The sequence below is a fragment of the Diadema setosum genome, chromosome 11 (genome assembly GCF_964275005.1).
Source record: "Diadema setosum chromosome 11, eeDiaSeto1, whole genome shotgun sequence".
In the NCBI taxonomy this organism is placed as follows: domain Eukaryota; kingdom Metazoa; phylum Echinodermata; class Echinoidea; order Diadematoida; family Diadematidae; genus Diadema; species Diadema setosum.
Genome location: NC_092695.1, coordinates 37,907,795 through 37,925,653, shown reverse-complemented (window position 1 = coordinate 37,925,653; position 17,859 = coordinate 37,907,795). Strand labels below are relative to the sequence as shown.

Below are 17,859 nucleotides of genomic sequence, written 5' to 3'. Positions count from 1 at the left end.
CTTCTCTCTCCTAAGTCACACTTAGGAGAGACTTTGCTAAAAACCGTTTCATGAAAAAGCTATCGCATAAAGCTATTATACAAATGATGCACAGGATAGAGTGCATTAGTGTAGGCGTAGTGCACTCGAGGGTATTTACAATTGTGAAACATGCACGAGGCGAAGCCGAGTGCATGTTGCACTACATTGTAAATACCCGAGAGTGAGCTACGCCTACACTAACGCCACGAAATAATCCTGTGCATCATTTGTTTTATAAAATGGGTCGAAAATTCGAAAACTAACATCATTTTTCAGCGTTTTTCACGTACCTTTGTGGGTCAAGACGTCCGAAGATGTTCGTCCCAAACTTTTACGCACGTCGCACTCGCGGAAGTCCCGCACATACAGTATAAGTATAATGGGGGGTTGGGTTTACGGACACCCGCATGAAAACTTACTTATTTTACATAGAATATGCACCCTTTACCTTAAAGACTTGATATAGACTCCTCATATAGGCCTACTAGACAACATACTCTGAAAACGGCGTGAGAATTAACCTGCTAAATCGTTGGATTTGCTCTTCAAAGTGACTCCATGTACGCGTCCGGTCCCATAACGCTTGGTCTACTGTACTGTACAAAGTGTACGTATATGTATAGTATAGTACAGTATACGTACGTACGCCACATATAGTTATGCACAAGGGAAGACAGGCCGGCCGGCCGGCAGCCCGAACTAGAAGTTGTTTACAGGATTGACAGCGCGTACGCGTATGCATGCAATTCATCAAAGGAGCCGCCGCGCGCACAGACGATCGGCAATCTACCATAGGATTACAGGCAGTGCAATAGTACTGAAGTAAAGGAAGGAGGTGTGTCTCATTTCAGAGCTTCCTATTGGCTACATTCTTGAACCCATTTTATAACACATAAACTCAGACTTAGGAGAGACTTTTTCTACAAACCATTTCATGAACGAAGCTAGCACATAAAGTCTCTCCTAACTTGGCAAAGCTATCACATAAATCTAGGAGTGGTCAGGAGCACTCCTAAGTTTATGTGATAGCTTTTTGAGAGTCATTGTATCAAACTTTTTTCTCATTTTTGGAGTAATTGACCCCAAATTTGGCATGTGTGACCACTGTCAAAGGTAGATGTGCAAGACATCTTTTTCGTTAATATCGCGTAATGCTTTGCCATGGCAACGACATATTTTCATAAAAATCATACAAATTATTGTGGATTACACTACTACACTCAGTTTTAAAGCAATGCAGTTGAAATTCAGCATAGAATCAGATCAATGTAATGTGTAGTTGTGCAAGACGCTTTTTTCCCTGTGTGGATGTGAAGAAATCTGTTGCCATGGCAACAACAGTTTTTTCTATACCAATCATACAAAGAAATATGTGGATTGATCTAACTTCGTATAGTTTTTTAGCATTTGACCTAAATTTTGGCACATGTGACCGCTACAGTATGCAGATGTGCAAAACTAATCTTTTGTTGATGTTGAACAATGCGTTGCCATGGTAACAGCATTTTTTTCACTTAAAAGCATCTAAAATATTGTGAATTCAGATAAATTTGTCAGTCTTTGAGCAATGGCTTGAAATTTGGCACATGTGACCGGTATAGTACATAGATGTGCAAACTTCATTTTTCGTCATTGTTGAACAATGCGTTGCCATGGTAACAACAGACTTTGAATAAAAAGCATACAAAACTATTGTGGATTCAGCCATCTCCCTCAGCTTTTGAGCATTTGGCTTGAAATTTGGCACATGTGACCACTATGATATGCAGTTGTGCAAACTTCAATCTTTCATAGATATGGAACATTGTGTTGCCATGGTAACAGCATTTTCAATGAATATAATACAAAAAATTTGTGGATTCAGTTTACTCCTTCAGTATTTGAGCATTTTACTTGAAATTTGGCACATGAGACTGCTAAAGTACATTGACTGATGTGCGAATTTCTTCTTTGATCGTTGTCAATGTGTTGCCATGGTAACAGAGTATTTTGAATGAAAATCATATAAAAATACTGTGGATTCAGCTAACTTCCTCAGCTTTTGAGCATTTGACTTGATATTTGACACATGTGACAGTCATAATATGTATTTGTGCAAACCTTTCTTTCAAATTTTCTTCCATTAATATTGGACAGTGTGTTGCCATGGTAACATCATTTTTTAATGAAAATCATAGGACTTACCAGTTTATTCATCCAACTCCCTCAGTTTTTGAGCACTTGATTTGCGATACGTAATTATGACACATAATTTAATGACGAACAGATTTTTTTTAATAAACAAAACATGACTTTATTCTATGTTGAACAATGCGTTCCCATGGTAACAACTTTTTATAAAAAATAAAACCGTATAAAGTTAGTGCTGGTTGAACGAACTCCCTCAGTTGGAGGTGGGGGTAAAAATCACAATGAGTGATAGTTCAAGTTTCTGCAGGTATTCATGGTTTCATACTTGGGTTTGATTTTACTCATCAATTGCCACAACTGAAACACATTTCATTTAAAGATGCATAATGATAAGCGCCGATAATGATTCAATTATTTAATTCATTCACCACTATCAATTTCATACTCATTAACCCTATTAAGCCCAAGCTATTTTGACCCTTCCCAGGCCCAAGGGGGGGGGGGGGGCACATTGTGCCCCCCTATATAACTTTGTTATTGTTTGATGTCTCATCGTCATATTTGGCACATGGGTAGAGCAACTCATACTCTACATGACCACATACTTGAGTTGTTTCAAGGTCACCCATAGAGGGCGCTATTTATCAAAATATAAAGAAATACATAGGAAATATGCTAAAAACATGATTTTTTTTGGTATAATTTCTTTATCCCCAGTATATATGTCTTATCATAGACCAATATTTTTCATATTTGCCACAAATGATGTGCAAGTCAAAGCTGATTATTTGTTATGGTTGAAATTTCTCAAGGTCACCACATGGGGGCGCTATTCATAACAAAATAAAGAAATACATTATGAGACCTATGATGTATTGTTTGGGATAGGTACATGCATAGTAATCATATTTCATATTCCCATAATATTGGAATTTTAAGTTTGCAGATTGATAATGTGATAAACAAGTGATATTAGAGGTATAACTTGGGTGAAGGAATCAAAATGACACAAAATAGAACGTCAATCTTTGGAAATACTGTTATTTTCAAGCATCTCTATTATATCTATTGTTTTATGCTGTTGGCACAGAAAAACAAAGGAAACAATAGGAAAAACATTTCAAGGCCATAATTACTTCACATTCTGCTTCTTCAGCAAATTTCAGCCAAGAAACGCCCATTTCATACATTATAATATTGTAAATTTGAATTGGAATAGAAAAATACGCAAAAATCTGACTGAGATGGTTGTCAGTTTGTGGTTGCCATGGAAACCAGCAATATCAAGTATAGCTAAATTATATATCAAAACGTTCGGAATAAGATTTTAGGAAAAGTCACCAAATTTGGTTAAAATTGGATAAAGGGCGAAGGAGTGGCGAATGAAAATCTGGTGGGGGGGGGGCACAATGTGCCCTCCCCCCTTGGACTTTATAGGGTTAATACTAGTTCTACACAATTTAACTACATGTCATGTGACAGATTATGTAACTGCAGAAACTATTGAAACAGTTGTTGCTGTCAAATTTTCATATTCTGGTTGCCTGATTCATTGGAAAATCTGATCTTGAAAACATGTATTTCATTATTCAATATCGTCATAATCACAGCACAATTATCATAACCACAATGATGATACTGGTAAGAGTCTTTGTGAAATTATTATCACTCACAGTATTTTCTGGTATTACACTCTACTTCATTTCTACATAATAAGTTATTCTTTATTATATCTTTCTGATCAAATTATAATTGCCCGCATAGATATAATTTTCTAACTTGGTTACATAAAGTTTGACGTCACACGCCTGGAAACAATAACAAAAATAATGCACTGCAACGTTCACTGATGTATTTATGTTTGGATCACTTATACCTCAACACATCTTTCATAATCATTTGAAATATTTTCATGGTTTATTAATCAAATTGTGAAAGCAGCTGAACTTCAAGCAATTCTATCATTGCAAATATTTGGTAAGCATACAATGATATGTGTTGCAATCCACTGTTTTTGCACTCTGAGGTTCCCTACATCAGAATACTAATTATGATAATAGTGCTAATAATAATGACCTTGTCTGCTACACAATAGCTTTTATTCATCAAAGCAATCAGAAATCAGACTGTTATGTGCTGACAGAGATTTGCATTTGTCCATTTTAAAATGGTTTCTTCCACTTTACTATAAATCTTCTTTTCGGTTTTTTTTTATCTTTTTTTTATTTATTTATTTTTTTTTTAGTGTGCTTCGATTCACCCGTTTGCTTTTCACCGACTTTTTTTGCATGATTAGCTGTTCTGTTTTGTTTTGCAATGCATTTGTTTCTCTTTTCTTCTAAGGGGGATTTGTCTCATTTCTGGTTTTGGTTAATGCCTGGCAAAGCACTTATGCCATCACCAATGGACTCATCTATGACAAAACTCTGAGTGAAGTTCAGCAGTCAAACTGCAATAGTCTGATTGTAGCTTCATATCTAACACTGCAATTGTGACTCCGCATCACAAAACCCCCAAAAAGTCACAAAAAGTCACCAAACATGGATTTCTGGTTAAAGGGATGGTGTAGTTTTGGTTGAGACCTGGTTTCAGATTTTTTTTTGTGTGTGTGATATAATGAGAAACCTCTTCTGAAATATGAAAGGGCACATAATTCCAAGAAGAATTCAATGTTTACTTGATGAAATTGGTTTTGAAATGGCTGAAATATGCAAAATAAAGCGATTCCTAATAAAAGGTGGAACCAACCTTTCATTAGAATCGCTTTTACTTTGTTTTACTTTGTTTTCGGATGTCTCAGCCATTTCAAAATCGATTTTCATCAAATGAACTTTGAATTCCTCTGAGAATGGTATGCTCTGTAGCACTTCATTAGTGGTTTCTTAGTATCTTCCAAAAAGTTAAAAGCTCAATCCTCTTTCTGAAAGAGCAGACTCTAAGATTTAAAATGATGTACAACTCAATTCAGATGGACTCTCCTAACCTATTTGTATATTAGAAAAGCACAACCTCTGCAAAATCATAATCCTTTCCATGTTAGCTCCGACTTCCAGTTGTTTTGCTGGTTGTGAAACATTGATGTGTATACTACGTAAAAGATTACAGCCGAAATAATTAATGAAATCATCGTGATGTTCATATTATTTCACACTGTATTTTACAAATGAATAATTTCATTCTTTCAGAATGGTCCGTTATAATGAGGAAGAGATAGTCGTAAAAAGGATCACGAATTCAACCATGTCGTGTACCTTTCAAGGACACATGTACAAAATGCGAAGAGATTTTGGGGAGAAAAATACAAAATGCATTTTCAACCCCTGCTGGTGCAAACATCATGGAATACAGCCTAAATAATTAGTAATGTAATCATCGCGATCCCGCTGGGCACACACAGCGTAAAATAAGTTCAATAATGCATGTTACTCTGCTTGCACCCATGTTCAGAAAAAAAGTAACACATGTTTTTAATACAATGTGATTTTGTTTATTAAAATTTTATACTGTGTTTCACAAATGATATTTTCATTCTTTCAGAATGGTTCAATACACGAGGAAGAGATACGTGTAGAAAGGATTACGAATTCAACCCTGCCGTGCACTTTTCGAGAAGGCATGCACAACACACGCGAAGAGATTTTTCAGAAGAAAAACAAAGAACGCGTTTTCAACCCCTTCTTTTTTTTTAATTCTTTTGGTGTCAACTCACAAATGATTCCTTTTTATCCTTTCTCAATAATAATGATCCATTTACTTGTGTAATAACAACACAAAGACTGCTCATAAGTTTGATTGCTTGGTATATGTGACTCCATGCTTATGTTTTCTTTGTTTTTAGTGCGTACGGTTATAACGAGGAACCGGTTATAACGAGGCAATATTGGCGGTCCCACGGACCTCGTTATAACGGGGTTTCACTGTATATACATTGATTTTGAAAGATTAAATTCATATATATATATATATATATATATATATATTTACAGCCGTAAAAACTATCATATGTTGCATTCAACCTGTCTGCATCACCCTCGGCAAGCTCCATGCCTTGAGAATCTATATGAAAGAAAAAAGAAATACAAATATGGAAAAACAAATATTGGTTACATACTGAAATTTTATGACACGCCATTCATCCCCTCTGCCTGACATTATACAGAGTGTTAAATATGTGGGCTTACAGTTGAATGAATACACACACGACTGGCACACATATCATTACACAGAACTACTTTTCAGCAATTTCTTATACAGTATATTAGAAACAGTTTAACAGCATCTACGAAAAAAAAACTAAGAAAATCGTCTGGGATGTCATACACAAGAATTAGTGTAGCAGATTCTTCCTGATAACAAAAAAGGTGTGACACAGACTCAAAATGAGAATGTGATTGTGACTTTAAACACTTGTCTGACAGAACGTTATACATTCATGACTTTTTAAAAAGGATTGTAACTTATGTCAGGCAAGCTGGGGGTTCCAAAATAAACAGAAAGATGATTCAATGGGTTATGCAATAAATCAGCTGCATTGCTATGTCAGTGCGTTAATCAACTAATGTAAGCCGTACTGAATTCCCAATTGTGGCTGATATAGACATAAACATTAAATCAACTCCCAACTGGGGTGTATAAATGCACTAATTTCTTCATTTCTCGTATGGAACAGTTCACATATAGAGGTGACATTGTTTGTCCACCAAGTCTACAATAATTGCTAAAATAAGAAAGACCGAATTACCTGTAACTGATATGTCATCAACAGAGGTTGCCCTTTTTCAACAGTTATTCAAGTTGTTTATTTTGTAAAATCTTTATACTTTCAAGTTTAATTTGAGAAAAGCATACCTGTGTTCTGTCGTAGATAAGATGCTGCTATACAGTTTGTAGTCCAATTGTAGTCTGACTCTGACCTGGGTGAAGTTCAGCTGCAGTTGTCTGTCCCAAGGCTTGGTGAGGTTCAGCTCTCTTCAGGCCTTTGGGTGTGCAAATTTAAGAACAGTTAAATACCATACAAACAGAAACATCGGATGCACAGAAGCGGATCTAGAGGGGGGTTGGGGGGTTGCAACCCCCCCCCCCCCCCAAATAAAAAAAAAAAAAAAAATCCGGGGACCATTTTTTTTTTTTTCTTTTTTTTTTTTAACTTATAATTTTATTTTTTTTTCTATTTATGGCAATGACCTCTATACCCAAAATAGTGGTGTTTTAGATGCAAGAAAATGCCATTTTCACACACAGATTTTCAAAAATTCTCCCTACTGTGGGAGGGGGGACACCCCCCTCCCACACCCTCCCCCCCCCCCCCCCCCCCACCTCGCTCGCTCGGGCTCGGTCGTTACGCTCCCTCACATACCGCCCCAACCCCCTCCTTTATAAAAAGCTAGATCCGCCCCTGATGCACAAATGGGATAGTTGGAAAATATTTGAGATGAGTGTACATCTTTATTAAAACAAGCAATAATAACAAAATGTTCATTAATGATTATCAATTTTGTAAGATATATTATGTGAACAACAAGTTGTAATTGCCAGTTTTCAAAGTTTGAATCACTATGTAATGAGCCCCTGTTAGCAAATTGTAAGAGTATGAGGTAATTTTAGTAATGAATGAGAGGGTAAATTAATAACAAGCATTCACTTTATTCAGTTGGCAGCAGAATTATTCACCCCCCTTGCATTATGGACACTATAGCAAAATAAATAACATTACAATTACTAAATCATATACAAGTGGTGAACAGATAGTTTATGACAAATGCCTACCTGATCAATAGTCTTTGATTTGCATATAGTTAGAAACTTTGATCATTCATGCATGAAGAGATAAGGTCCAGTGAGCACATTATGGTCATTTCAGACCTTTCTGTGATCACTGAAGCATGACGTGTTATGGTCTGATGATAACGATTAATTTCTTTTGTTTTTATGGAATTTTAAATAGTATCTTGCCATTCTATGCACAACTCTTAGCATTTCATTGGGTTATATTCATTTTGACATGACTTAAACTTTGAATTATTAATATCACGGCTAAACCTCTGTACAAACTCTATGGTGGCAACTTTCACTAGAAATGAGTTCATTTAGATATTTTTGTACAATGAAAAATGCCAATTGAAATATTAAGAATCCTACATCAAATTCCATCATATTGTGTCACCTATCAAAACATTGAGTGAATAAACCATATTCAACGAAGCATTTCAGTGATCACTGAAAGGACTGAAAATGACCATAAATGTGCTCATTGGACCATATCTCTTTATACATGAATGATCAAAGTTTGTAACTATATGCAAATCAAAGGCTACTGATCTGTTATTTACTTGTAGCAAACTATCTGATCACCACTTGTATGATTTAGAAATGATCTCAGTTATAATGTAATTCATTATGCCAGAGTGTTCAACATGCAAGAGAGGGGCTGAATAATTTTGCTGCCAACTGTAGATGATCAAGATAACATGATTTCTCAACTTGCTTCAATAGCTAAAAATAATCATTTAACACACCAAATGAAGATGGTGGAATATCCATGACACTGTCACTTGACTTTTCCATTTGCATCTTGCCCCCAGTCCTTAACTCTGAAGTGGATGAAGTTCACATGTTGTCTGGTCCTTGGCTGTTTGGAGTTTATTCAATATACAAGAACAGTTAATATCTTACAAACAAAACAATAGTGCAGGACATGGGACATTAGAAAGTATGTTAGAGATGGTTGCTTTGCCTTTGCTATAACAAGCTATAGCAATCAAATTGAAAAGCCCTACCATTGATTTTGAAAGAATGAATTCACTAGTATCTACTGATCCATAAGCTATAAATAGGACTTTTCACAGTTTAAAATGATTAGCTATGTCGAATATTCTTGTTTCAAACATTGTAAGAGCATAAGGTGGTTTTGATACTAGAAAAGGGAGAGGGTAAATAAACAATCATAGTAGGGCCTACATTATTAAGATAACGTGACTGCTAAAGTTTGTTTCAGGAGCTTGATACATGTAGACATGCAGGTACCCCCCCCCCCCCTTCCATGAATTATCTCTTTTCAATTGGATCAGTATGTAATATTCTACAGATAGTGAAATAAAAAATGCAAAAAACAGTTGTTTCTAGAAGGGTCACTATTCACTGGATAACAATGTTTGTTTTCAATTACCAAGATGGACATTACAGCAAACATTGTTTTCAATATTTCCTGTCTAACACCATTCAACTAAAAATCCAGAGACAATTTGATGTCCAAATGTAAATAATGTTGCAATTGTAGTATTTGAAAATATACAGATATGTTGTCTGCTAAAATAGTATTATAAGCTAAAATACTTGCATTCTGTTGAAGGTGACCATGCTGGTAGATACATCGTAAGTCTCGACGAAGTTCAGTAGCAGTCTAGCTGTGGAGAAGATGGAAGTTCAGCAGTTTGGTTCTGTGTTCAGTGAAGTTCAGCAACTGACTCTGGGCTTTATTAGATGAAGAAGTCTGATTGTAGCAGTCTGACTGATGTTCCATATCTAACATTATAATTAAAAATGTGAATACAAAATAGAAAATGTGTTTTCAAACTGTTGTTTGATTATACAAGATTTTACACACAATATCTAGAATCTGCATGAAATTTGAAATCAGTTCACATGTTTTTGCAGTTTAAATATATAAAGGATCTTATATTATTATTTTTTTTTGGGGGGGATGATTAAAAGACATACTACTAGTATTTGAGTTGTCTCAATTCAACATGTGTAAGCCTATAGTTTAGGGTATTATGACTTCTTGAGGTTCTAGATCTTGTCGCTAGGCATCCATGTTGCAAGGTCTACATCTACCTAAGATCTGGTAGGACCAGCTGTACTGTGGCTTCACATTCGGGTTGATCACAGTTACAGCCCGAGATGCAGCCACAGTCTGACTCTGATCATCAACTGTTGTCATGTCATCATCATCAGTTAAATTGCTAAAAGAACTTGTGTAAGCGGTATTAGCATCGGAGTATGGACCTATAGAATCTACTAACTGCCTAGATAGATAGCACTATTAAGAAGACCTATTAACTTCCTTACTGATGAGTGATAGGCCTACTTATGTTAATGATAATATGTTTAAGAATATCAAGGCAAAGGGTCTAGTCTGGTTATACTTTTGGTATACACTGGTTAAGTAGTATCTAGGTCAGTAGGTGCTACTCAGGATCACTATACCACTGGATTCTAGATCTATAGACATCTGGTAGTATAGCAGTAGAATTCTAGAGGTTCCATGCCAATGAATTTAGGTAAACATCATTCTCTATCTTATTGTGACACATGCATTGCGATTACAGTGCTGTATGCACTTAGAATTGTTGAAGATAGCTTTCAAGTCTGAACCAAGATCTGAACCATGGTTTCTAATTAATATTCTGTGTAGACCTGGATCTACGTACTACTACTAGGCCCTACCATTACTACCGTACTTGATCTAGTTAGTCTAACCACTGTCGGACTCTCCAGATAGTACTACCGGCCCTAACCCCAGGGCACTCCCTGTTAGTTGTACCACTACCAGTAGGCTTGTGCCGAAAGGGTGGGTTGGGTGGTGGCGCGTCGCGTTAATGGGAACACCACTCTTCGTCCAAAGCCCCCCCCCCCCCCCGGTTTTGCCGAAAGGGTGCGTTGGGAGCGTTGGGTCGCGTCGCGTTGACTGGAACCCCACCCTTCGTCCAAAGCCCCCCCCCCCCCGGTTTTGCCGAAAGGGTGCGTTGGTACTTTTTCTCATGTAATATTAAAAGACGAGTTTTGAATTTATATTTAACCTTCAAACAACCATTTCAAAGAGGCTATCGTCCGGATCGGTTTCTAAGCGCACAGGGAAGAGACGAAAGTTGGTCTAATTCCATTTTGTATTAAGCGCATTACAAATGTAATGTATTATTATTATTATTATTATTATCATTATTATTATTCTTATTATTATTATTATTATTATTATTATCATTATCATTATTATCGGTTTACACTCTATTACCACTTGATCTACAGCCAGTTGGTCTAATAACCAGTTGGTCTAGTCATCATTTCGTCCAATTACTGTTTGGTCTAATTGTTATTTAGTTTAATTACTATTTGGTCTACAGTCAATTCGTCTAATAATAGCCAGTTGGTCTATTTTTGGTTTAACACCAATTTATATCATCAAATACCGATTTGGTCTATTATGAGTTGGTCTAATTCCAACCTGCAACTGCACTGCACTCACCTGATCACCTTCCTCCAAGAGAGTTATGTCGTTGGATAGTCATTTTATGAGGCCTCCATCCATTTCAAGCTTAATCGCTTATGATGGTGGTCTCCTGCATTCAATTATCTCTGTTGTTTACTGAAAAATACTGTATATTTTATTTCATATTTCTGTGTATCAACATTGCTCAATGCAATCACCTATGTGAATCTATTTATGTACTGTTATCGATTTATTTCACTGCACTTGTTATTCTTTGTCTTTGTACTTTTTGAAGTTTGCATTCAAATTGCATTTGATTGAATGCAGAAATAAAAGCAAACAAACAAACAAACAATTCCATTTCGTCTAATCATCAAATGGTCTAAAATAAAACCAAATTATTTTGTCCAATATAAATTTGGTGTACACATCATTAATTTTGGTCCATTGCCCAGTTGGTCTAGCCTCTGTCTATCATCATTTAGTCTACACCCATTTAGTCTAATAACCATTGATCTTATTGTCATTTGGTCTAATAGCCAGCCTCCTGGTCTAATCAGGTACCATTTGGTCCAATCATTGTTTCGTCTATATGACCAACTGGGCTATTTTTCTTTTTTTGGGGGGGGGCCTTTTTATTGATGTGTACATCAAATTTATATTGGACAAATTTGGTTTTATTTTTAGACAATTTGATGATTAGACGAAATGGAATTAGACCAACTCATAATAGACCAAAAATAGACCAAATGGCTATTATTAGACGAATTGACTGTAGACCAAATAGTAATTAAACCAAATAACAATTAGACCAAACAGTAATTGGACGAAATGATGACTTGACCAACTGGTTATTAGACCAACTGATATTAAACAGTCTATTAGACCAACTGGCTGTAGACCAGGTGGTAATAGAGTGTAAACCGATCCGGACGATAGCCTCTTTGAAATGGTTGTTTGAAGGTTAGATATAAATTCAAAACTCGTCTTTTAATATTACATGAGAAAAAGTACCAACGCACCCTTTCGGCAAAACCGGGGGGGGGGGGGCTTTGGACGAAGGGTGGGGTTCCAGTCAACGCGACGCGACCCAACGCTCCCAACGCACCCTTTCGGCAAAACCGGGGGGGGGGGGGGGGCTTTGGACGAAGGGTGGTGTTCCCATTAACGCGACGCGCCACCACCCAACCCACCCTTTCGGCACAAGCCCTACCGGCACACAGTGCTTCGCGTTCGGGCTGGTCGCAGTTATAACCCCTAACCCCTAGTATTTTACAAGTTTTTGTTGTAGACCTATATTAGTAACGTTAGATAGTAACATTAGGACTTGTAAACGTAACAATGACACAGGTAACGTACAGCTGGTTCTCTGTAGTGTAAATGCTAACGCTATAAGTTCACGTTAGGGCCTAAACTAAAAAACATTAGGCTTAGGCTAGGCCCATAATTCTGTTGGACAAAATAACCTGAGATTTTCTAGACTGAAAAAAACCCAGATCTTTCCTGTCGATTTGACACAAAACAGAAAATTTGTATCACTTCTGAATACTATCCACACAGCTAGTGACAGTGTAATTATTCAATGTTAGACACGTCTTCAAAAATATAATATTAATAATAAAATGCAGACCAATTCTTTACTTATGAAATTTCCGGTTTCTTCTTTGATCCCTTCACTATTCACGCCTTAAGTTACCTGCAATTCACCCATACATGAACAAATCGGGCAATTGCTCTCATGAAATATCTGCACGCTAAAAATCAACCCACAAATATTTCACTATTAGGCCTACTTGTAGAAGTTGTAGTAGCCCTAGACCCTACCATGCTAACATTAACAAACTACCTAACTCAGCTGGCCATTTGGTCATTCAAACAAACGGCGATGTGCAGGCCCCTGGGAGCAACTTTTTTCACAGGGGTGCTGAACCCCTGATTTACCCGTTTGGTTGCCGGACCATACAAGCAGCGTTTCAGTATATAATAGGGGGGGGGGGGGGGATGCATAGGCCATACAAGCACTGTTGACAATGGAAGGGGGGGGGGGTATGGGGAGGTGAATGGAAGGGAATGGGACATCGAGGGTAAGAAAGCCCTGTACCACCCAAGGAAACTTTTGCATTTTTTTGTGCAATTCAACACACTTTATATGGTAAATTTTGAAATTCTTCAATCAAAACAGAAAGAAAAGTTAATACTTCTGGGCCCCGTTTTATCAAAAGATAAAATTGATTTTAAATTTCCTTACCACACAGGCTGCCATAGACTTACAGTTGAAATCAACTATATAATCAATTTTAAGTCTTCATAAAACAGGGCCCTGGGCTATGTTAATGGATGAAATGTTGTTGAACAAGGTATCTGTTATCTCTTGATCAAAGTTTGGGTCTTCACTTTGAATATAAGTCGATTGAAGGGGACCTACAGGGGGAGGGTGTGGAGGGGGTATCCCCCTCCCACACTAGCGAGATTTTGAATTTTCAGACCTGAAATTCAGCGATCTGGTGTACACTTTTGGTGAAAATTTTTAAAAAGTATGAAAAATAATATTCCCAGCAATGTGAATGACCATTAAACCGGGCTACAGTCAACTCTTGTTCCGCGTGTGCGTCATCACTGTGCAATAAATAAATGGAAGTTGATGAGGCAAGGATTAGAGGGATAGCCAGGCCCCTTCCACACGATTGAGCTTTTGCATTTTTAGAATAGAAATACAACGATCTGATGCACACTCCCGGTGGAATATCTAGAAAGTTGTATCAGAGTTCGTGTGTGTGTGTATCTTTACTTTGTATAAGTTCATGGAAGGAGACCTAAAGGAGGAAGGTGTGAAAGGAGGTATCCCCCTCCCACACGAGGGAGATTTTGAAATTTCAGGCCTGAAAATCAGCGATCTGGCGCACACTTTTGTTGATATTTTTCATAAGTTATATGAAAAATAATATTCACAAAAATGTGAATGACCATAAAATTGGGGTATAATCAACTCATGTTCTGCGTGTGTATCATTACTGTGTTATACATGTATGGAAGTTGAGGAGGTGGGGATGGGAGAGGTAGCCCCCTCCCACACGACGGAGCTTTTGCTTTTTTAAATTTGGAATACAATGTGCAACGATCAGATGCAAAATCTAGGTGGAATATCCTGGAATTTGTTTCTGACGAGTGTAGTAAGTCATTTATGGAGGGATACCAAGCGGGAGAAGGATGTGGGAGGATGTATCCCCCTCCTACATGAGAGAGCGTTTGCATCTTTATGATTGCGATTCAAAGATGTGGAATTTCTGGCGCACACTTTTGATTTAATGTTATGTAATGTAGCCATAGTCAATGCATGGGGTGGAGGCTAATACAGCAATGGGGAGGGTTTTGGAAGGGGGTGTCCCCTAACCCCTCCCATTCGAGAGAGCCTTTGTTTTTTAAGGATTGAAATGAAAATATATTGTCTCTACACAATAATAGTCATTTATGAAGGAATATTTGAAAAACTGTCAAACAAAGAAGCATGAGCCTACTAATAATGTAGTGGGGGAATAAAGGTAAACTGAAAGAGAATATCCCCTTCCCACATGATGGAACTTTTGAATTTGTTTGAATTGAAGTGACAGATCTGGGCCCCGTTTCATAAAAAGTTGATATGATAGCAACTCTTGCTAGAATGACAATTGTCATGGTAACGATGAGAATCCAGCTTCCTGATTGGATGTTGCTATATGGAAGTTGCCATTCCAGCAAGAGTTGCCATCCTAACATCTTTTATGACACGGGGCCCTGGTGCGCACTTTTTGATGAAATATTCCGAAAATGTCAATCTCAAAAGTGTATGGAAGTTGGCCTAACGGCAGAGGGTGTATCCCTCCCACACTATGGGCATTTTCCATTTTCAGATTTGAAATGAAACGATCTTGTACACTTTTGGTAAAATATCTGGACAGTTTCTATATAAAAAAAAACAAAAAAAAAACAAACGAAAATGTATTGATCGTGGGGATTCTTTTTTTTTTTTTGGGGGGGGGGAGGATCGAGATGGGTGTAAAGTGATGTGTTTGCATAGCTCCCACCAAATATTTTTGTTCCAGGAATGACGCTATTGGCATTTTTAGAATCAAATTGACATCATCTCGCAAACACATTTTGGTGGAATTGGGGGAATTATTAATCCACGAAGTGTACTATTACTACGGCTATGGAGGGAAACTAAGCGGGGAAATGGTTAGGGCCTAAATGAAAGGAGGATATTATATTCCCACACGAGGGAACTTTTGCATTTTTTGAACTGAAATGACAGATCTTTTGATGAAAGAATCATTCGGAGATAATGTCAATCTTATGGGAAAGGACCAAAGGGGGACGATGTGGGAGGGGGTATAAACCCATTGTATTTTCAGAATTGAACTGCAACAATTCCTTGCACAGTTTCGGTAAAATATTTGGACAGTATTCCATCACAAAAGCAAGAAAATCTCCGAAATCCCGAAAATCATTTGCGGTGGGGGGAGGGGGGGGGGGGGGAGGAGAGAGGAGGGGTAATATCATGGTAACTGCCCCGCACCCCTGCATACGAGGGAGCTTTTGCATTACTCTAGAATAGAAAGGAAATATCGTGGGAGGGGGTACCCTCCCCCTAAATGAGGGAACTTCTGCATTTTTAGAATTGAAATTCAACAATCTAGTGAGCCTTCAGGTAGCATATTTTTTTAAAATCCATAGAAAAGTAAGAAAAGTTAATATCCAGAGACAATGGAAATGCTTTAATCGTGCTCACTGCACTTACAAGCTTGTTCTGTGTGGGAGTGAAAATTCAGCGATCTGATGCACACTTTGGATGGGATATTTGGGCAATTTTCTATTAAAAAAACAAGCAATTTTCCCAGTAAGAAGATAAAAGTTCTGGGGGTGCAGAAGCACCCCAAATTTTTAGTTTTATTTTTTACAGGGGTGCTATGCCCCCCTGCTCCAAAAGTCAGGGGTGCTGCAGCACCCCCAGCACCCCCGCCTCCCAGGGGCATGGCGATGTGCCTACGTGGGACTATTGTGATAACGCTACTACCGGTAAGATTAGATCTATACATCTAGCTAGCCCTTGGAGAATTGTAGAAGATTCGAGCAAAAATATATCCAAATAATATCACATTATGAATCCACATGCATTACTTTTTAATTGCAGACAGCTTTAAATATACTCACTAATAGAAATATGTACTGGTAGCGGTGTAGAATGCAACTTAGCCTTCAGGATCTTGCCTCCGTCGTAGATCTGTTACCTCTGCGCTGTATACACTGTGTGTATACGTGCTATGTCTATGTAGCGAGTGCTCACCGCATGTAACACAATAGGGAGAATACGTTAATGATATGCTAATGATATGTTAATTAGTATTACCCTCGAACATGACGATTGAAAAAATTAAAGTCTCTCATAGCTTAGGAGAGACTTCGTGAAATGGTTTTTACTTCTCTGTGAAAGTCTCTCCTAGCTTAAGAGCGGCTTGGCCATTCTAAGATTTATGTGATAGCTTTTATGTGATAGCTTCATGAAACGGACCCCCGGTTGACGTTTTGCATAGGGTCGTGAGTTTTGGGACAAACCAGCTGGGGTGGTATTCTGTAAGCGCGATCCTTATTTCGGTCCTAGGAGCGCGCGTAGGACAGAAAATAGGATACCCTTAGGACAGGCAAAATCGGTATTCTGTAAGCCTGCCCTAAGCCTATCCTAGGACAGTCATTTATGAATAATGAATATTAATGAGGAAAGACAGGACACGCCCGACGCAGTATCTATAAGCCAATCATCTGGCTAATTTTACGCAATGCGCGCCCAAGATCTATTGCTCAAGAGTGCGCTTCACGCAGCTTTTACTGTGCGAGGAGTTAAAAATGTATTGTCAGTCTACTTTAACAGTTAAGAATACAATTTCGATTATCAAAGCTTTTGCACACACTTAGCCCACCATAATAAATGTACACCTTAATGTACGAGTTCCATTAATTTGCATTTAAAGTTTTTGCAGAAATTAGCTCAAATTTTGAACTTTTGGAGGATGTTGGCGTAAACTGGGATCTCATCACTGCATGCCAAACTTCGCCCTTAATTCGTAGTTATTATAAAATATATAAGATTTTCTTAAATATAAAAAAAAAATAATAATAGATGCACACACACACACACACATGTGCTCACTATATATATATATATATATATATATATATATATAATATGCTTGCAATAATAATGTCTTGCTTATAGTTACTGTTTGTCCCACTTAAACCACACCAATGTTCCATTTCTCCCAGGAAAAAACAAACAAACAAACAAACAAACTGGTCCAAAGACAACACAAATACGACACTTACAGGAATATAGCGTAGCAACCCGTTATGTGGCTAGCATCAAAAGTCTTTGGGTCCGATTTAACATGTGTGCCCCATTCTAAATATCAGAAAGTTATTCGAGAAAATTCATCAAATCACAATTTTTTGTCCCACTTAATTCACCCCGCTAA

The 17,859-nt window shown here is 37.5% G+C and overlaps 1 long non-coding RNA gene across 1 annotated transcript; it reads right to left on the bottom strand.

The window, feature by feature from the left end:
• Positions 1-6,112: 6,112 nt before the first annotated feature.
• LOC140235239 (uncharacterized) lies at positions 6,113-16,631 on the bottom strand. The gene is made up of 5 exons (XR_011901689.1): positions 16,544-16,631; positions 9,488-9,672; positions 8,667-8,779; positions 7,000-7,127; positions 6,113-6,207 (listed from the first exon to the last, which is right to left on the bottom strand). It is a non-coding gene; the product is annotated as an uncharacterized lncRNA (long non-coding RNA).
• Positions 16,632-17,859: the final 1,228 nt, after the last annotated feature.